The 22,023-nt window shown below is 40.7% G+C and overlaps 1 protein-coding gene and 1 long non-coding RNA gene across 3 annotated transcripts in view; both read left to right on the top strand.

Moving 5' to 3' along the window:
* The window catches only part of SMYD3 (SET and MYND domain containing 3), a 594,032-nt gene that overhangs the window by 112,290 nt on the left and 459,719 nt on the right, over positions 1-22,023 (top strand). The window lies entirely within an intron of this gene.
* The window catches only part of LOC108528558 (uncharacterized), a 25,105-nt gene continuing 9,490 nt past the window's right edge, over positions 6,409-22,023 (top strand). Inside the window, exon 1 of the long non-coding RNA XR_001885190.1 lies at positions 6,409-6,491. This is a non-coding gene — a long non-coding RNA (uncharacterized LOC108528558). The remainder of the gene's footprint in view (positions 6,492-22,023) is intronic.

Here is a 22,023-nt window from a genome sequence, read left to right as displayed (position 1 = left end):
TTTTAATTTTCAATCTCTTGTGTTCTTTGTCCATCAAGTAAGAATTCTTTCTACACCAACCTTTCAAAGTAAGGTTCAAAACAATATTGAAATCGTTAAAACTTTTCCCAAGAATTACAACAATTGCATAATAAAACATTTGATATATGGGCCAACAAATAAAATAGATTTAGCCAAAGGCTGATTTTTGAAAGGAAAGTTCAGGAAACCTCCCAGAATATTCATATGTAGAATGTACAGTAGAACTGATTAATAGATAATTTGGGAACTAAGAGATTTGGGGATTAAGATCTGTGAAGACCAATGTCTTTTAATAGGATTTCCAGAGGCAGGTGATAGTTAAGATAGAGGGGTGGAAATAATCAATGAAATGATAAAAGCATTCTTCACAAAGCTGAAAAAAACCTTGTAATTCTTCAGATTGAAAGGGCTCACTATGTATTGGATCACATGATTTAAAAAAGTAACAAACTCAATTATTCCTAGTAAAATTTTAGAACTCCATGGAATAAAAAAAAATATGCCTACATATTCCCCTAGAGGGAAAAAAATAAGTGACAAAACATACAGGAACTGGGACTCAAATCAAATTTCTCATAAGCAGCATTTAATTCCAGAAGATCATGGGACAGTACTTTTAAGGTTCTGAAAGAAAATAGCTTTGAACCAAAAATCTCATGTAGCCAAAGCTATTTGCTAAGTAAGAAGGCAATGGTACTCAAATATGCATGAATTAAAGCTATTTATTATATAATTATCTAGGCTTCTTCTATGAAAAAATATATGTGAGGAGTTTCTCCAATGAAATGGTAGAGGAATCCAAGGAAGAAGATAATCTGAGGTGTCAGAATTGGAGGTAAAGTGAAGAAAAGCAAAATAATTAAAATGAAATCTACTTGACCTTGACTCTTGGGATATTTTCTTTCAAACAGGAGAAGTTGAATGGCGTAGGATTGCATTTCCTCCTCTGTGGAGCTGTTCCACAATGCTTAGTTCTACAGTGAGTAATAGATATATAATTATAATATTGTCAATGCTGCCTATTGATTCTCAGTCTCCAAAAATCAGCTGAGAAAGCATGGAGGACTGGGATCTAGTTATGGAATAGAATTTAATGGCTTAAAAATAAACACTGACAGTGTAAAATAATGCTATAACAAAAATCAGGAAATAAACACAGGAATGCGTCGGTGAAACCTGGCCAGGTATGGTGGCACACTCCTGTAATCGCAGCACTTTCGGAGGCTGAGGCGGGCAGATTGCTTGAGCTCAGGAGTTTGAGTCCAGCCTGGGTAACACGACGATACCCATCTCAACAACAACAACAAAAACAACTACTGAGGAGGCTGAGGTGTGAGGATTGCTTGAGCCCAGGAAGTTGAGGCTGCAGTGAGCCAAGATCGTGCCACTGCACTTCATCCTGGTCAACAGAGCAAGACCTGGTCTTAAAAACAGAGAAGGAAACCCCAGTGGTATCTATCAGAAGAATGAAAAAACAGAAGATACTCTTTAGAAAATTTTATCACCCAGGAAAGGGTGTATTAGGAAAAGGAAAATTTTCACTACTTAAAAAAAATGCAGCTGGGCGCGGTGGCTCAAGCCTGTAATCCCAGCACTTTGGGAGGCCGAGACGGGTGGATCACGAGGTCAGGAGATCGAGACCATCCTGGCTAACACGGTGAAACCCCGTCTCTACTAAAATACAAAACTAGCCGGGCGAGGTGGCGGGCGCCTGTAGTGCCAGTTACTCAGGAGGCTGAGGCAGGAGAATGGCGTGAACCCGGGAGGCAGAGCTTGCAGTGCGCTGAGATCGCGCCACTGCACTCCAGCCTGGGCCACAAAGTGAGACTCCGTCTCAAAAAAAAAAAAAAAAAAAAGAAAAAAAATGCATGTATTACTTTCCCAGTTTTAAGAAACGCTTAAACATTTAAATAGTACTTTAATCAGTAGGGGATTGTTAAATTACTTTTTTTTCTAATACTGCAGCAGGTAAAACAACTGCAGGAGATTTCTTTGTGTACTGAAATCAAGTTTTAAGTGAATACAGTAAACTAAGTCACAGTATGGTATGGATGGCATGATCTAATTCAGTTTAAAATGCTTTTGTATATATTCATGTGGCAAAAAGTCTATTCTCCCTTCAACTTTTAAAGTTCTATACATACTAGAGGTTTACAGGGGCTTTTAAAAAGTCATTTAAAAGTTACAATAACAAATATGTTTTGAAAAATGAGATTGAAGCCCAGAATCGGGGAGGGAGTGACTTACCTGAGATTAACCAGGAAGCTGATGGCAGAGTTAGGACTAAAATCCAGCCGGAAGAGACGTTACAAAGCCTTGGCAAGCTTTAGTTTTCCCCCTTGAATTTCCAGCAGCCTTCCTAAGCCACCTCTAAAATAACTAATAAAACAGTAATGATAAGTATGTGTTCAATTTAATGTGAAGTGTGAGTAAAAATATCTTTGGGGAAAAAAGTCTGTCTTCCTCATATCTTGGTTGGGGGCGATGATCCAGAAAGGCTTAATAAGGGGAAGGTATCTACTGAGAAAAGCCTTGAGCAACGGGCATATTTTTTTGATAGACTGAGATGGGAGTGGAGCTGTGACCAGTTGTATCAGGGAGTATGAGGGAACGCACATAGAGAACATGTATGCCAAGTGAAGTCTTTTCTGCGCCTACTCATGTTTCTATCACAAGAATTAATTCATAGAGAATTGACAAATAGGGGGATGCTGTTAAGGTGACCATCTCTTTGGTTTATTGAATGATTTTTCTTGACGTATTAATGGTTTTCTTTATTAAGTAGCAGCTAAATCCAAAGTGCAGTCAACACCAGCACAGCCCAGCAAGGTGGAGGAATGGAGGAACACAGTGAGCCCGAGACCCCTTGTCTCTCGTTTGGTTTGGTCATAGTTATTCCCAGTCTTTGTGCATTTTCAGAATTTAGATACCTTTCTTACAACGTTCTTTCAAGCTACTTTAACCTTTAAATGTATAGTTGGCTGGGCATAGTGACTCATACCTGTAATCCCAGCACTTTAGGAGGCTGAGGTGGGTGGATTGCTTTAGCCCCGGAATTCGAGACCAGCCTGGGTAACATAGGGAGATGCCATCTCTATAAAAACATTAAAAAAATTAGCCAGGTGTGGTGGGATGTGCCTATAATCCCAGCTACTGGGAGGCTGAGGCAGGAGGATTGCCTGAGCCCAGGAGGTTGAGGCTGCAGTGAGCTATTACTGCCCCAGGGCACACCAGCCTGGACAACAGTGTGAGACCCTGTCATTCATTCATTCATTTATCCATAAATAAATGATTAAATGTATAGTTATTTATCATAATATTTCTTTATTAAGAATTAAATGTCTTTTAAAAATGGTGTTAGTTTTAAAAATTGGGATTATTACTTTTTTAGGGATTCGGTTATAATATTGTATGGGGTTTGAGTGTTCTGCCTTATGAGCCCTCATGTTCTAAAGTTTATATACCATGTTTTTCAGGAATGTATATATCCAATTAGAATAAGTCTTTCCTCTGTGGAGTAGTGCTTTCTGTGATGATGGAAATGTTTTATATCTTGTTTCTAGTATTGTAGTCATTAGCCATATGTGGCTGTTTAGGTTCATTAAATTAAATAAAAAATTCAGTTTCTTAGTCGCACTAGCCATATTTCAGGTGCCCAGTAGCCACTCAGTGGCTCATGATTTCCACGGACAGCACAGCTGTAGAGAGAGCTGAGAGCTTGCAAGGGTCTGTGAACCCCTTGAAAAGACCCCAAGGGCTGTTTCCCCAGCCCTCCCCTTCCTAGAGGAGAGGTTAGGAATTTGCTCTAGAAGAAAAATTCAAATAGACGTTCTAGCATAATGTGTGGCATACAGAATGCTGGGGAGGGAAACTCTGTTTTGAAGTGGTACTACTGTGAGTCTGATACTGCCTGTGAGCTGAAGATGGCTCACCCGAGATGTCTTTTTGTCTGTCTACCTACCTGTCTATCTAGACATCCTGCAGAGCCTTACTGTTGCCCAGCTGAGACCCACAACTGTGTTTATCTTTATAGTTAGGTATTGCTAACCGGATTATAAGTAACTTGAGAGTGGGGTTGTATTTTATAATTCTACGTTCTCCACAATGGATAACACTTTTGCAGCATATTTAAGAAGGACATAGTTATCTGGCTAGAAGGTGATGTATTATTTATATTCCAGTAGAAACTGAGAATAATTCTTCAATTTTGGGGAACTGGAATGACTAAATATAGGGTGGTTAGGTCAGAAACTAATATAGGATTTATGACACTTCCCAATTACAATGGGGAAAGCTCTGTTAACTCATGTTTTTTCTTCTATGATTGTATACCTTCTGCCTCAACCTTATACTTAGAGGCAGGTCTATTAGTGAAATGTTTGACTTTTAGTTTAACTAAGTTAGTAGCTCAAAAGACCTACTAGTTTTGATACTAGGAGAATAGGAACCTAATGCAAAGTAAAACGTGAGTCCATTTTGTAAGATTTGGTTTAACGCCACATTCCACTTTTCAGTAATCTGTGCATTTTCACACCCACTCCTGCTTTCTCCTTTTGAACTGAAGCAATCTCATGGGTAATAACCTGATTTTCCTTCCTTTTTACAGGTTTTAGTCACTCCTTATGTTGCTTTTGAATTGGTTTAAATAGATAGATTTAAATACAATATATAATTCTAGTTCCAAATTGTGTAGTTACAGAGGTTTATTGTCTAGCTTTAACTGATTTGCATATATTATTTTTAAATTAACATTTACAGTGTAGCATGGTTTATTATGCTAGGTGATTAACATTTCTTGCAAGTAAAACGCAATATTCTATTATATGAAAGATTTTAAGAGACTCAAATGTAAAATACATAATGGCATGGATGGGTCAATAGCCATCACAGTATGAATTGAAGGGGTGCTTCTCCTCTGCGTGGCATATGCTCATCTCAGTGTGAATTGAAGGGGTGCTTCTCCTCTGCGTGGCATATGTTCCTCACTGTGTGAACTGAAGGGGTGCTTCTCCTCTGTGGTGGTATATGCTCATCTCAGTGTGAATTGAAGGGGTGCTTCTCCTCTGTGTGGTATATGGTATATGTTCTTTCTTCTGTGTGGTATATGGTATATGTTCTTTCCTGTGTGTGGTATATGTTCTTTAAAGGGAGCAGCCACTGCTTCTCACCTCATTGAAATTCACACTGCATCCAGCACTACTGGAAAACTAATGAAAATGCTGGGACTACAGGGCTTTATTTTACTGTTGAGAATTCTCAGTGGTTACAGTATTATGTAGTGCCTAATTCTCCTGGTGTTGCCTTCTTTTTAAATAGTGATTTTTATTTTCAGTCCAGTGATCCATTTCATTCATTAACCCCCTAACCACTGAGTAAGCTTCATGTCACAAAAGAGCTTCCAAAGGAAGAATCGGGTATTGGATTTATTATAAATATAGATGTTCTAATTATTCCCAAATCTCAATGTATGTATTCTCATTTGCATTAAAAATTATGGCTTTTAAGTTAGACTCGGAAAGGATCAAAGTGCTGCAATGAGAGAATGGATGCTGTGCTTCTCCTGGACTGTGATCTCAAGTGTTCCAACTGTCACCATAGCAAAATTAGGCTGCATTTCCTAAAATCTCTTCAGTGCTCCCAAGGAAAAACCAAACTGGAGCATAAGGATTTTCATGTCACTTTTCCCCCTTTCGTTTGATTTCCTCTCCTTAACATAAAATGAACACTGGTTGTGCCCTTCCTTTTGAAACATTGATTTGCTGTGAGAAGTTGGCTCATATTGGATCATGCATGTAATCTGTACAGATTTGTACCCAAAGCAGTGATTATCATTCACACCGTGGCTTTTTGTGTCAAGTGCTGTTTCTGATGAACAACTGGAGCCCCAGATGACTTAAAAGATGTTATCTCTAGGATATTATGAAGTGTTTCGTGATGTTATTTTGATTTTTCCCTTGCAGTTTAAAGACATTTCTTTCTTCTGCGTATCCATTGGAATGTGTGTGTACATTATAGCAATGACCAGAAAATAATTTTTAACATGTCGTTTATAGTTACTATGTAGAAACTTGTCTGAATACTGTAAAAAATTATTGGTGCCTAAAATCTGTTACATCACATGCTTTTATGTATTACACTCTTCCATATAGTAGGGATATATATTTACTTACTTTATTATATGGATCTATTGCTGATGCTGATACCTACTGCCCAGTGACTCCAGAAGCTCCTTGCTGGACAAGCTGTTTATTACACTCTCCATGTGTCCACAGCTAAATCAAAAAAGCAGGAAACGAGAAAACGTACCTCTTTGAAAGTGGCATGTCAGCTGGGATGAGAGAGAAGAGTAAGAATGATTGATAGTTTTAGAGAATAAAAGACTGCTCTCAGGAATGGATGAAGACAAGAATCTGGGCACATCAAATACCATGCTCAGCAGCAACCCACAGAACTCACTGGCCGAGAGTATAGTAAGTCTGTAATTGGAAAAATTCTCTGGGATAGAATATATTAGAGACTTACCTAAATGGAAGTATTTAGTTGAAAATGTACATCATATGATAAATAGTTCTGTCAAAGTTAGGAAGCTGAGTAACTGAGACAGATACTACCGTGAGAGAAATTGATTTGCTGTGATTTGCTCTACGTATATATTAGAACTGCACTATCAAATACGGTAACCCGTAGCCACATTTGACTGCTTAAATAATTAAAATCAAATTAAAAATTAAGTCTTTCTCTTGCACTAAACACATTTCAACTGCTCAACAGCCACGTGTGGCCAGTGGCTACCATATTAAATGGTGCTGATACAAAAGATTCTATCATTGCAGAAAGTTCTATAGGACAGTTCTGCTCTGGGAGAATTTCTTCTCAATCAAGAGAGGCACTAGGATTATGATACTATTCTTTGATAAAAATAAGTCCAACAAGCAGGTTCTGACGGTGTGCGACTGTAGTCCTAGTTACTTGGAGGCTTAGGCAGCAGGATAGTTTGAGCCCAGGAGTTCAAGTCTAGCCTGTGTGGTACCTTGGACTGACTACTGGATCTCTCCAAATTTAGCAGTGCACAAGGTAGGGCAGCATTCTAGCCTAACTCCTGGTTCTCTGTTCTCTTTTCCATTTTCCTTAGGTTGTCATTTCCTATGTACTTCTTTTAAAATGTATGTTCACTTATTTTCTTGAATGTGTTTATGCAAACTAAATCTTTCTGGTGGGAAGTGCGGATTAAAGGGAAATGGCCTATTCTTTCTCTTTCTGCCTTTGTTTCCCTACATGTGAAAAAAAGATTGATGTAGTTTGAGAATTAATGAATTGATCACTTGGAGCAATCGTAAAAATGTCCAGCATTATATACAGAATAGCACATAGTTCAGAGGAAAACCAGGTCATGGCTTTAGGAAAAGTCATGGTTCCTAAAAGCTTGGTGAATTACCAGATTAGAAAATCTTCACACATTTATCAGATTAGCATTTAAATACTGTGATATTAAAAGTTGTCATGTGTTTGGATAATGTGAAGTTTGTGCCTCACTTTTGGAGTCCACCTGCTTAACACTTGGGAAAATCTTTAAGGCCCAGATTTTTAGAGCTGAAGGTAGATATAAGTCTGTTTTAGGTTTAATGTTTTAGGAAGACGTTAAAATACTTCTAGTATCTTGCCATTTTCTGAACACCTCAAAATACTTGAAAGGCATGTGCTGTGATTTGAATGTTTGTCCCTCCAAAATGCATGTTGAAATGTAATTGCCACTGTATCAGCATTAACAGGTGGAAGCTTTAAGAAGTGATGAGGCTGTGAGAGTTCCACCCTCATGGGTAGGATCGGTGTCAATATAAAAGGCGAATTCAGCCCCCCTTGTTGTATCTCGACCCTTGTCTTCTGTCACGAGATGACGCAGTCAGAAGCCCTTTGCTGGATACCAGCACCTTCCCAGTCTCCAGAACTGTGAGCCACTTTGTTTATCATAAATTACCCAGTCTGAGGTATTTTATTATAACAGCAAAAACAGACTATGATAGTGCGTTATTTAACTTTGCATCTTCTCTATAAGATGGATAAAGGGCAACTGTAAACATTATCCTTCTATAAAGAGAGTTTCAAAATTTTAATTTCAATAGGATTAAGTAAATTATTGGTATTATTTTGTTCAGTGGCAGGTAGACTGAAACAATGTAACACCTTCTATCACAAACTTATTCTACAGGTTATTACTAATTATTTGATTTAAATAGACACTAATCCCTTTTTTTAGAATTAGTAAGACAAGTAGATTTCAAAGAATTACTGCAGGATGATAAGATGAGGAACAAAAACCAAATAGAGAGTTTCTCAAGAGAACGATAGTGTAGAATTTTTGAAGGTGAGCAAAGAAAATTTATTAGGTAATATTCTAACATTGTTTTTATAATGAATATAATTTTAAAACAAATGAAGAACTAATCGAACATTTAGAGTAATAGTCATCCTTAGTGAATGGTGAAACACGTAGTGTAGCTTTATTTGTAGACATTGTTACAGCCCATTACATTGTTATTCATGGTCTAAATGAAGTGAAGTGTAGCTTCAAAATTTATAAGAAAGTGTAAAAAAATGTTGGCTCAAAAATTCCACTTTATCTATTTATTCATTTTAGTTTTGTCATCTGAAAGATGTTTTGATTTTGTTCCAAGGATGATGAGAACTTCTTAAAGCAATGGAAGTATCTAAAATAATATACCTACTAAAAAAAAAGAAGGCTTTTTTTTTTTAGAAAAAACATTTTATTTAGATGATGGAGGTTTGATTTTTTCATAAAGTGATGGTGCTGCTGGAAACAACTTGTTTTCTCTGAGAAACTCATACAGAAAGGAAGAGCAGTAGAATAAAGATTTTGAACTTCTTAATCAAAGGATCCTAGATTGTCACTTCAGCTACCATGAAAGTTATGGCTGTTTCGGGTTTTATGCTGCTGTCAGCTTGGTCTATAGGCAACGGACCAGGAAAGAGATCAGGGCCCGTGCCACCAACTATTGCTAAAAAAGGCAACAAAGGAGAGTGGAAATAAGAACCAGTTACTTGATTTTCTCATGCCTCAAAATGTTGGAGCCTCGGGTAGGAGTAACACACAGTCCATTATTCTATAAACTTTGTGTTGTCTTAAAAAGGACACAATCCCAAGAGTCCTATAAGATAAACTTTTAATGATAATTAAACATGGAAGCCAGTTGAATTGCCCTGCTTTAGGGCCTTCTGAAGTAAACGTTAAAATAAGGAAATGTGAGGCCAGGCACGGTGATTCAGGCCTGCAATCCCAGCACTGTGGGAGGCTGAGGCGGACGGATCACTCAAGGTCAGGAGTTTGAGACCAGCCTGGTCAACATGGTGAAACCCCATCTCTACTAAAAATACAAAAATTAATCAGGCGTGGTGGCTTGTGTCTGTAATCCCCGGTGCTTGGGAGGCTGAGGCTGGAGAATTGCCTGAACCCGGGAGGCAGAGGTTGCAGTGAGCCGAGATCTGCCATTGTACTCCAGCCTGGGTGATGGAGTGAGACTTTGTCTCAAAATAAATAAATAAATAAATAAAAATAAAAATAAAAAAATAAAATAAGGAAGTGTGTGTGGTGTTAGGTAAATGTAAATAACATAGCATGTGATGCCAAATCTAATTTATGAAAATATTTATCATAGATTTTTAGAGATTGATGAGACCTTAGGAAATTATTTGAATAATTTTGTATAAACTAATATTATTTTCATGTTATGCATAAAGGTAGAGTGGCTGGAGAGGTTAAGTGATCTGCTCAAGTTCAAACTGTTAATAAGATGCTAATGGGACCCAGTTCTCCAGCCCAGAATCTTAGGACGGGGACGGAGTTTCGTCCACCACTCAAAGCTGTCTTCTTTTTTTTTCTTTTTTTTGAGACAGAGTCTCGCTCTGTCGCCCAGGCTGGAGTGCAGTGGTGCAATCTCAGCTCACTGCAAGCTCCGCCTCCCAGGTTCAAGTGATTCTCCTGCCTCAGCCTGCTGAGTAGCTGGGACTACAGGCGCCCACCACTATGCCCAGCTGATTTTTTGTATTTTTAATAGAGACAGGGTTTCACCATGTTTTCCAGGATGGTCTTGATCTCTTGACCTCTTGATTCACCTGCCTCGGCCTCCCAAAGTGCTGGGATTACAGGCATGAGCCACCGCGCCGGGCCAAAGTTGTCTTCTTTAATCCTCCTGAGGGCCCCCCAGTTCATGAGCTGAAATGAAAGCATAGACAGGTAGAACACATAGCCAGCACTTACGAAAACAGAAACTTAGTTTTCTAGTAGAAGAAAAAGTGAAAAGTACATCCAACCATGTATTGTGATGTGTTCTCATGAAATTATTCCCCGCTTCACCTCAGGGTCTACCGTTTGACTATGAAATATATGGGAAGTTGGACTAGGTTAATATTCTTCATGATCGAAGACTGTTTGAATTGTTGAGGTATAGAATTTAATATGTCAAAAATCACCAGCATTTACTAAAGATTAATTATCAGTATTAAAATTAGGGAGAATAAATAGCCTCATCTAATAATCTAATAATGCGAAATAAATTCAAGAGCAGATTTTTAAACCAAGGAAGATGAACTAGATGATTTATAAGGTCTTCTTGAGCTTTAAAGTTCATAATGAAAATTATTAAATACTTTTGGTTTTAATATCTTTCATAGAAAATACATTTAATTCTGTTGCCTTTTTGGAGTACTTGCACATCGCCACTTTATTCAGAGGTTAGTATGATATTCTTGGAGCAGAGTGGCTCTTTATTCCAAATGTAGATTTAAAAATCAAAGTAACAATGGTGTAAAAAGACTGGAAATGATTCTGTTTCCCAGTTCCACTCTAACCCATATTTGAAGGAACGTGGACACATCAAAAATGTGCGATCTTTTGTGTACACATTAACACAAAGGGTGGCAGATGCTACAGTGACTTGACTGAAAAAGTTTTAGTAGGTTAATGAGTTATATAATCAGCATCAAAAAATCAATTCTAGTCAAACTGTGCCACTCACTGAATGTTTTGTTTCCTGTACTTTATAATTATTCTATCACAGCCATTCATTGATGAAAATGTATCTTAGGTCTCATGTAGATTAAATAAGTCTGTAGTACATAGGCTTGTCTTTAACTTGTCTTTATGTAAATTTAAAAGAATGATATTTAATTCATGCAAAGTGTGCTTAGTGGAAAAGAAAGTCCTCTGACAAGTTAATGGAATGCTGTGAAATGCATTTATAATACATTTAGAAATTCAGTATCAGTATGAAGCAACTAACAGGTGCTTTCACAGGTCATTTAGTTCCTCTTCTTTTTCTGTCAGCATAGTGTCCAAAACATTTATGAAGATAAAAATGCTACACTTTCAGTTCGGGTTTATAGAGCGGGTGTATGGAAGTTTATTTTAGGCAAGAAGAAACTTCCGAGAACAGTCTGGGAGACAGCGTGAAAAAGAGCAGATAAACATATTATGGAAACCGATCTTGTCAAAGGTGACTAGATCATACATTGCCCTTCATTATAGGAAATAGTTTGGAAATCGAATTCATAATGAAGTTTCTGCCATTTCCGGGTAGAGGAGCGTCTTACATCTTCTGTATTGTGTCCCTTGAGATACGTCTGGCCTTGGAATCTTGTAATATTTATCAAATGCTACTATGTTTCACACAGTTATAAAAATGAAGAATATCGTTGATACGAATCCCTCCCCAAAACCTCTGTGTAGATTTGACAGAAAAATATTATGGAGAGATTGAACAAAAGAGATACTGGATCTGAGATGTATGTGTGTTGTAGATCCATATGGTTTATTCGGGAGCTTCAGCAGAATGACTCGAAGAGGAAGACAAAGAAGGGAGATGATGAAAGATGCTCCAGAGACGTGTCTTTCTTTCAGTGACTTCTGTTGCCACCTGTCTGAAGTTCATGCGGGTGCAGGCTCACCCTCACGCGCTCTAGCTCGCTCACACACGTGTGCAACGCTTCTGAAAAGACTGCTCTGCGGTTATTGCCTCTTCCTTCTCCCTCTTCCTCACCTTCCATTCTTTTTTCAGTCCATTCTAGTGGGACTTTCTTTTCTGGCACTTCATTAAAATGGTTCTAATAAGGTTTACCAAAGACCTTTAGTCTTGCCAAATCTGGTGTCTTTTCTGGTTTTTTGTTTCTGGTTTTTTTTTTTTTTACTTTTCAGCAGTCTTCCACAGAACTGACCCCTATCGTGGCTCCTACTACTCCACACTCTTCTTGTTTTTCCCTCGGTTTAGCCATTTCTTTTCAACATCTTTTGATGGCTGTTGATGCTCTGTTTAACCTTTAAATTATGAAAGGCTCAGTCCTGAGCTTTCTTCTCCTTTCTTTCTCATTAAATAAACCCTCTCCTTAAAGGATTCTGATTTATTTCTATGACTTTAAATACCCTCTTTGATGCCAATATACTAAAAAAAATTGTGCCTCCAGCCTGATTGCTATACTGCGCTCTAATTCGTATGTCCAGCTATCTACTGGCCATCCTCACTTGGATATTTGAGAAGCATCTCAAAGTCAACATAGCCAGAGCAGAACTCTTGATTCCTCAGCTCCCTCTGCCATCTTCCTTTTCCTGCTTCTATTTTTCCCACCTCAATAATTCCCCCCAGTCAAGTGCTCAGTACAAAAATCTAGTCATTATTCTTGATTAATTTTTTTCTGTCACTTACCCCATCACCATTGAATTCATTAGCAAGTCCTATTAACATTTTCTTTAAAATGTGTCTAAAGTCTGTTTCCCCTGCTTTCTTTGCCACCAGTATAGTCTAACGTAACATCATATCTTGCCTAAGCAATCATAGTGGTCTTCTTTCTGTCCTTCCTCCTTCTTCTTCCTTTCCTGCTTGTCTATCATCTTTCTCAGTAGTGCCCACAATGACCTTTTAAAATAGAAATTAGATAATCCCTGTACCTTCCCTTAAAACCTTCCATCGACTTCCGTTACACCTAGAATACCGTGTGAATCCCTTACGGTATTTCAGTACTAATGTATCTGCCCCTGGGTTTCCAGTTTCAGTACTAATGTATCTGCCCCTGGGTTTCCAGTTTCAGTACTAATGTATCTGCCCCTGGGTTTCCTCTCTGATGTATTGTTATACTTTGGATACATCCCCTTCACCACACCTCAGCCACACTGGCCTTCTTTCTGTCCCTTTAACCCATCAAGTTCATTTTCAAACAGAGCCCTTGCAGTTGCCAGTTCCTGTGCTTGTACTGCTTGGGTCTGCAGGTCACAGTTCAGATGTCACCCCACCCCAGAAAGGTCCTCTTTGACCACTCAGTCTAAAGGAGCTTCCCCTTACATCTACTAGATCATATTCTCCTTGGAGGATTTAGCATTATCTGAAGTATTTTTGTTCACTTATTTGTTTACCTGTCCATTGTCTCTCAGCTTTATGAGAGAGTCCTTTTGCCAGCCTTGTTCCCTCTGGTAGGCAGTGTACAAACAAAGGAAAACAGAACCCCAGAGAAACCCATGTGTAGAATGAAAGATGCTCGGAAGTATGCTTGTATATAAAAGAATCTAAATCCTCTTACAGATGAGAAGTCTTTAAAATGAAAAGAATCCTTCAGTTCTTTTTAGTTTATAATCGAAGCTGATTTTGAAAATAAGCCAGACTGAGTGCTATGATGTGATTAAGTTCATCCAAATGAAATTACAGAATTTAGTGATTCCAGCATATTGTAATTACTGAAGTATTCCATATTGGAAAGGACCGTTTAGTGTGCATAATTCCAGTCAGCTGTGCTTGTCAGGTAAGGGAAAATTAATGAAGAAGGAAGAAAACAGAGAAGGGGTGATAGTCCTACAAAGTGACTCTAAGGTTCGGTCACATCTTTGTGCACCTTCAATACCCACAGTGTGGTCATAGGTCCATAAGAAAAGCAAGGGGTGTTAGGTGTCCTTTCTGGTGACACTGACTCCATTTTCAGTCCGTACATAAGATGACAAAATGAGTAAATACTTGGTAAGGTACCATATGCCTCCCTAAAGCAAGAGATCCAGGAACAAGAAACTAAAATTATGGAGATTGGAAGGTGTCTGAATTTTACAGGAGACTCAGGCTGCCTCTGTCTCTTCCAGTTCAGTAGTTACCCCAGTCAGGTGCTCAGGACCAAAATCAAGGCATCACCCTTGATTAATTCTTTCTATTGTCCCCCACCACCATCCCCTTCATCAGCAAGTCCTGTTAGCATTCTGAGAACACCCTCACTATCTGGCAACACTGCTGTCTTCTTGGCTTACTGAAACAGTTGTGAGTGGTAATACATCTGTAGCCCCATGTCCTCCTTATGACCACTTTTCTCCTCACCCCTGGGTGCAGGAGACTCTTTCCTGAAGAGACCTCTGTTCCCCTCCCTGCCGTGAATCAAAGGAGTTGGGCAGATGGTTAAAGCTCTTTGCTGGAAGCTTCAGAAAGAAATCTACAAATTACTGATATCAGAAACAGGAAATCTGTGACAATGAACATCAAGGGCTATCTTTATGCTATAGGAAAGAAACTAACTTCGTCTGTCTTCAGGCTATAGGGAATAAACTGACTTCATTGGAAAGATATCCATGTATTAGATGTGAAATTACAATATTAGCGCATATAGATTTAGCATCAAATGTACCATGGTTATTACTGTAGGACAACTCTGCCCCTTCTAAACTGTGTGGTGACCCACTCATTATATTTTGTATATTTCTTCAGGAGACAATGAGAGGCCACTGAAGTGTGATTGCAGAACATTGAGTTCTTTGCATCCTTCGGTTTATATTAATGTTTTAGGTCTAAACTTTTTCCCTAAATTGAAGTCACCTTTGACTCCTTTGTGAAAGGAGTAATGATAAAAGTTTTGACTTCTTCTTGTCAAGGGGGATTTCATAAATTAAGGAAGGATATATTCATTAAAAACTTACTCAATGACAGGTGCTCTTGCTGGTAACTGTTATATATTTTATATAATTCTCAGAAGGACCTTGTGAATTAGGTCTTATTGTGCTTGTATTCAAATGAGGAGATGGAGGCTGTGAGAAATTAAGTTACTTGTTTAGATTACACAGCTAATGAGGCACACATTGGCTGAAATCCTGTTCTCATTTCTGAATTCAGTCTATTTTCTGTAATATGGATCTCTCTGTGCTTTATTCCTTACTGTAATAAAGTCAGTAATGATACCTATCAATCTATTTCTTAGAGCTATGAGAATCAGATGAATATGAACACAACACCTATACAAATTTCAAGTTCTTTGATGATTATTAGTAGCATTAATTTGACCACATTACCAAAGTGTTCTTTTAATTCGCTGTCACTTTATACAGGATTTCTGAATACAGCAGTGGATATTTTGTTTGATAGACTCCTTGTAGTTATGTTTGGGTTTCTTTGAGATTGAGTTTTACACCCTTCCAATTGTTGGCAAATATTCATACTGAAGAAAAACTGCCCATCTGTTCAGCTGCTAGCCAAAACATCACAAACAGTCAAAATAGCAGATTCAACCCCACGTGAATTGTGATGAGACAATATAACAGGATATAAGTCATATTATCATGGAGTCTTTGGGGTGCCACTTTTCTGGTCGGAAACCTGGGGCTGGCGGTGCCCTTGCCTGAGTTTTGCTGGGACCTGCTGGGCTTGTTCCACCCACTCGCCCTGGCAGGCTGCGCTCAGCTCATGCTGCCAGCCTGGATCCCATGCTTCTGCGGGAGTCTGGAGTCAGGCACGGAGTGGTGAGGGGTGTGTGTGAGCAAATCTGGGGTCCACCCATTGTGCAGTCAGACACACCAGCTGCTGCTGTGGTGTGGGCAGCTCCAGGTGCTTCATGAGCACCAGCTCTCTGTGGCTGGACCAGGTGCACAGCAAGCAGCTTTCCTGTCTGGCACCGGGGAATGTGGTGACATCCCGGAAACTTGGAGATGTCAGGAACCACAGGGCCCCAAAGAGGGGCTCAGAGCCCTGGCTCAGGGAGCGCCCAGGTCTGGGCTACCTGAAGGGTGGCAGCTCTTCTCTCCTTCTCTTCATCTGCAATGTGGCCAGCAAGGGGCATGCTTTAGCCCTGTTTGTGTTACAGCAGCTCTTTTAGCCTCACCATTTGGTGAGTCCTGAGTTCTTGTCCTGTGACCAGGAAGAGTGAGGTTTGCAGTGTGGAGGGTGAGTAAGATGAAGAGGAGCTTTACTGAGCAACAGAACAGCTCAGAGAAGATCCGCAGTGGGCAGCTCCTCTCCGTAGCCAGGATGTCCCGACGAGTGTTCAGCTCCTTGGCAGACAGGGTTGCCCCCCTCTGCTGGCAGGTCACCCCAACAACTGTTCAGTTCTCAGCAGAGAGGGTAGGTTCTCTGTCTGGCTAGTTGTTCCATTGTCTGCAGCCCTCGGCAGAGAGGAGGCCCTAGAGTAAGAGGCTGTTCTCTGCAGGCAGGTTGTCCCGTCATCTGCAGTTCTAGGCAGAGAGGATAGCTCCTCTCTGCAGCTGGTCATCCCGTCATCTCTCTGTCCTCTCAGCAGAGAGGAGGCCCTGGAGTGGATTGCTCCCCTCTGCAGCTGGGAGTCCCATCTCTGCAGCTCTCAGTCTAGAGAGGAGACCCTGGAGTGGGTAGATCCTTTCCGCAGCTGGTAGGTCCTCGCTGCAGCTGGTCATCCCAATGTCTGCTCAGCTCTGACTGAGCCTGGGCCTTTACGGGCCTCAGAGGGGAGGAAGTTCACACTGATTGGTCCATGGGCGAGCCCAGAAAAGGCACCACAAGTTCCCACTCCATGTCCCAGAACTGGCAGCCTGGCCCCCAGCCTTCAGGCCCTTCCTGACCTGACAATGGGGCCTCACTGGTGACCCGGCCTCCTCACTGTGGCCCGGCCCCGTCCGCCCGGGAAGCCGTCTGCCTCCTGCTGCTATTCTTGGTGCCCGGACTCAGCCCTGACTTTGCTCAGAGGTCGGAGTGGGCACCGACAGCAGAGAGCAGCCAGGCAGTGGGAGCAGGCATTTCTGAGACTGTGAGGGCAGTGGGGGGCCTTCCTGGGCGTCCCAAAGTGCAGGGATGTCTGGGGCCACAGTTGTGGTTTGGTCAGCCGCAGCTGTGCCCGGGCAGGTGGGGCTCCCACCTGCTTCGTGGAGTGGGAGGCCCAGGTCTGCAGCGGTGGTTTGGGAGGCTGCAGGTGCCCAGGTCTGCAGCTGCACGGTGGGTCGGGGAGATGGGACGGTGCGAGGGGCGGGTCTTCTCCCTGCTCTGTGGAGTGTGGAGGCCCAGCCAGTCCTCCTCGCTGAAGCTGGTGTGATGGTAGCAGTGGGTCGTCTGGAATGGCCACTACTATCAGTATCCTAGTCAACAGACGTGGAAGGAGGTAGCATCCATTTGGGACAATTTAAGATTTTCATCATCTAAATTTAAGGCTGGGCTTAGAGGAACATCATTGCCAAAAGATTGCATTTAGATGTCATTATATTTGGAATCGAGTGAACAGCAATAGTGAAGCAGTATATTGCCCTGACGCCCTCGTGGGACTTGCGACAGGGGAGTTCTGTTCACTGACCCGCAGCTCTCAGCTACTCACAGGAGGGAGTGCGTGAGTGAACAAGGTGGGAAGTGGAGTCAACCAGCCGCTACAGCACCAGCCGTGAACCCCACTCGCTCGAATCTGCTGCGTTCCACCCCTCACAAAACGGGGCATGCAGGTGAGCGAGTGTAGGAGCCTGGGTGAGTGGTTTTTGGGCGCTGGCAGGAGCCAACTCTGTGCTGGCCCCGCAGCTACATCTGGGGCCTGGGAGTGCCTGCGGCCCCAGAGGCCCCGCAGGGAGCGTTACAGCTCTGCCCTCCGTGGACGGCTTCTGCCTTAACAGCTCAGCGGGCCCTCTGCCTTTTCATGGGAGACAGCTGCCTTCCGCTAACGAGTGCAAAGGGTCACTGTGACAGCTTTTTTGTATTCACACTCGTGGCTCCTGAACTCTTGTCTGGCATCTAGAAGGAATGAAGTCACACGAATGAAGTGAAGGATGGTAAATGCGGGGAGATTTATTGCCGATGGAGGTGGCTCTCAGTGGCAAGGTGAGCTGAAAAGGGGATGGGGGCAGGAGGGTAATCTACCCGTGAAGTCTGGTCATCTCTGGCCAGATTGTTCTCCAGAGTTACCCCATTAGGCTGTCCCTCTGAAGTCAAGCTGCTTCTCTCTGACATCCAGCTTCAGTCTTTGATGTCCAGGTGCTTCTCCTCTCTCTGTTGGCTGGTTCTGGGGTTTTTATAGGCACAGGGGTGGGTGGGATGTGCCCATGGGTGGTTTTGGAAAAGGCAACGTTCAAGCAGGGAAACAGGGTTGTAAGTTCTACTTTGGGCCGTGGTTTCAGGCTTGAAGGTGGGATTTTGTTGGGGACCACCATTTTCTGCCTAGAATTTCTCTGCCCCCTGCCCCTATCAATAGTTGGAGGGAAAAATCAGGAGTTTTAGTTAACTTAAACCCAACCTATGTAAAAGAGAGGCTTGACAACTCCTAGGCATACAGATAAGGCTATTGGTGCTCTGTGAAATGGCGATCTACATCCCTGGAAATGGGGTAGAATTGAGAACGTTGGTCATTTCCTCACCGCAGTATCCTGTGTTTTTCAGAAGCATGTGATTGTTTTGCTCTGATCTTCTTGAATGTTACTAGTTTCCTGTTTTTCTAAAGCATGTTTGTTGTGTGCAGAACTAGTATAGCTTCAGGCTTTTTGCTAAGATACCCATGAGTATTATTGCTTTTTTGTTTGGTTAAATAATTTTTGTTGAACGCAGGCAAAGTACCTTAAATATAAGGTACAAGTAACAGTAAACAAACAACTTGCATAGCAGTCAACCAGTCAGAGAAAGACAATGTTGCCACTACTCTCTTTTTTGGAGACGGAGGAGTCTCCGCTCTGTCGCCCAGGCTGGAGTGCAGTGGCCGGATCTCAGCTCACTGCAAGCTCCGCCTCCTGGGTTCACACCATTCTCCTGCCTCAGCCTCCTGAGTAGCTGGGACTACAGGCACCCGCTGCCACGCCCGGCTAATTTTTTGTATTTTTAGTAGAGACGGGGTTTCACCGTGTTAGCCAGGATGATCTCGATCTCCTGACCTCGTGATGTGCCCGCCTCGGCCTCCCAAAGTGCTGGGATGACAGGCGTGAGCCACCGCGCCCGGCCTGTTGCCACTACTTTTAAAGCTGCACAACTCCTCCTCTCTCTTGTCTCCTTCTCCACCCCACGAAATAATCACTGTCTTGAATCTTATGTTCCTTTCACTGATTTTTCTTTACAAGTTTTCTTGTATGTATTGAAAGCAATTTTTTATGTGTTATAATTCGATATGTTTTTAATTTTACTCATGTCGGAGTGTGCGTATTCTTGTCTACTTTCTTTTTTTGACCCAGTGTTCTGAGATTTATTCGTGATGGTGCTTGCAACTGCAGCTCATTCAGCTTCATCGCTGTATCATTATCTATTTTATGAATGTACCGTAGTTTATTTATTTTCTGTTTTTAACTGTTACACACATCATTGCCATGAGCATTCATGTATTTATCTTCCGTCGAACATGTACAGGAGTTTTTCTCGGGTATATAACTTGTAATGGAATTTTTGGGCCGTGAGTATGCTTGTTGCAGTATTCACTAGATAATGTCAAATTGTTTTTGAAAGTTGACTTCATTCGTACTGAGCCATCTGTGATCAGAGTTCCCATTGTTCCAAATCTTCACCAGCGTTTGACACTGTGGGATTTAAAAACTGTTGCCAATTTTTATATTAGCACTTTTAATTACAATTATATTTATCATTTCTAGATGGTATTTTTTTCCTAGCTCGACATTCAAAAAATTTCTTTATCCTTCCTCATATTTTCAATCTCTTATTCCTTTAAGCATCTGAAACATATTTACTTTAAATTCTGATAATACCAAATTATAAGCTCTTTGTGAGTTGATTCAGCAATGTAATACTTCTGCTGAGTCTCGTTCAATGGTCTTTGTTTCTTTGTTTTCTTTGTGAGTATTTGTTAGTTTATTTATTTATGTTTTGAGACAGGGTCTTGCTGTGTTGCCCAGGCTGGAGTGCAGTGATACAATCTTGGCTCACTGCAACCTCTGCCTCCCGGGCTCAAGCAATCCTCCCATCTCAGCCTCCCAAGTAGCTGGGAGCCTAGGCACATGTCACCACGTCCAGTTAATTTTTCATAGAGACGGGGTCTCCCTCCGTTACCCTGGCTTGTGATGTTTTTTTTTGAAGCTGTAAGTTCATGCACTTTAGAAATTCTTTGAGGCCTGGATTGAAGGTATATTCACCCTGAGTGAATTTGCCTTTTGTTCGGATGGATAACTAAGGCATTAACAACCTTGGATCCTTCTAAGGTTAATTTCTGAGCTTGAGGTTTCTTTTCCCAGAAAGATAGTATAAATTTAGGCTACAAGCTTGGTTAGATGCCAGCTTCTGTTTATGACTCTAGAAAATAATTATCCCCCTCTATCCAGTGTTTAGGGTCTAGGCTGACAACTTCTTTGCTCTCCCTCCTATGGAATAGATTTATTCTACTTTACAATTATTCTAACTCACAGAATATCGTCCTTGGAAAATCCTGGGTCTATTCACCAGTTTAGGTTTAGACTTTCCAGTCTGGGTGAGGCCCAGACACAGCCTCAAGTGCTTCGTGCCCATGTCTCTGTCAAGAGTAAACTTCAGGATCCTCAGGTTAGCTAAATGTTCCCAGTTAGAACACTAGCTTCAGTGTTTACTTTCCGGCCTGGCATCTCGTTACTTGACTTTAATACTCTAAGGACATTTCTTTCTTATCACTTAAATAATGAATTTTATTTTAATTTTCTCTTTTTAAATACAACTTCTTATATGCCTTTATTTTCTTCGTTTTTTTATTAGAAATATTTTAATCATGCAGAAAAGGTGAAGGAATACAACCAGAAATGTAGCACCTAGATTCATTAATTGTTAGCATTCTCAAAATAAGGACATTTTTATGTCCCTTTTAAGGAATCATACCTCTCAAGTGGAAGGTACACACTGACTTGCATCCAAATAGTTACACATTTTAGATTTTTGTCATGTCAATGGACTCATCTCAGGCAGGATTACACCCCAGGACTTCCTTTAAAAAAAGAAGGTGACATTGGCTTTACATAACAGAATCAGTTTGGACATTTCTTTGGACAGTTGAATTCCACTGACCCCTTTTTGTGGTCTGCTGCTGCTCAACCCAGCTGCATGAAGGTAGGACAGAGAATGATGGTGATTAAGAGTGATCCAAATGACTTTGTGGGAGAAGACAGATGGATAAATATTTTTTCTTAAATGCAAAGCGAACTTAATGTTACTGCTCATTCCTGGTAACTTTCTTTAGGGCTTAAGACTTGATGAATTTAATGTTGTCTGACAAAGTTTTAAGATGGCTCAGCAGTAAAAAAAATATGGTGTCTTTGAATAATAATGAGCGCCAAGTAAGAAATATGGGTGTGCTGACTCTTTTTGATGATCTCAAAGTTATTTATGTATTTAGCTACATGTATAAAGCCCCTGTGTGTGTGAGTTTTTCTTTGTCACTGACTTCACAGCAGCTCAGTAGGATTTTAAATATTTATATTTTATATTTTCCTGCACCTGCCCCATGACAATATACATAGACCATGCAAACAAAGATGTGTTTAGTGAAAAGATTGCGAAACTGTTTTATTACTGTCCTGATCTCTCTCGGAAATGAAGCCGGTCTTTCAAACACACTTTAGGCATACTATCTAGCAGTCAGTAATTGTGCAGATTATAATCATGGGCTTCTCTTCAACATGCGTATGGCTATTGTGGTCATAACGGATGAATCATTGCATTTTAATTGGAATGAACAAAGATAGAAAGCTCAGCGGCAGCATTTTCTAGAGAGGTAAAAATCTGTATCAATAAAGAAAAGTAAGTCTTTCCATGAATTTTACTTACTAGAAAGTGGAAAATGTATTTGATAATAGAATATATA

This window comes from Rhinopithecus bieti, unplaced genomic scaffold, assembly GCF_001698545.2.
Source record: "Rhinopithecus bieti isolate Rb0 unplaced genomic scaffold, ASM169854v2 scaffold_5132, whole genome shotgun sequence".
NCBI classification, from domain to species: domain Eukaryota; kingdom Metazoa; phylum Chordata; class Mammalia; order Primates; family Cercopithecidae; genus Rhinopithecus; species Rhinopithecus bieti.
The sequence above is the reverse complement of the archived record's forward strand: the minus strand, read 5'-3'. Positions and strand labels throughout refer to the sequence as shown.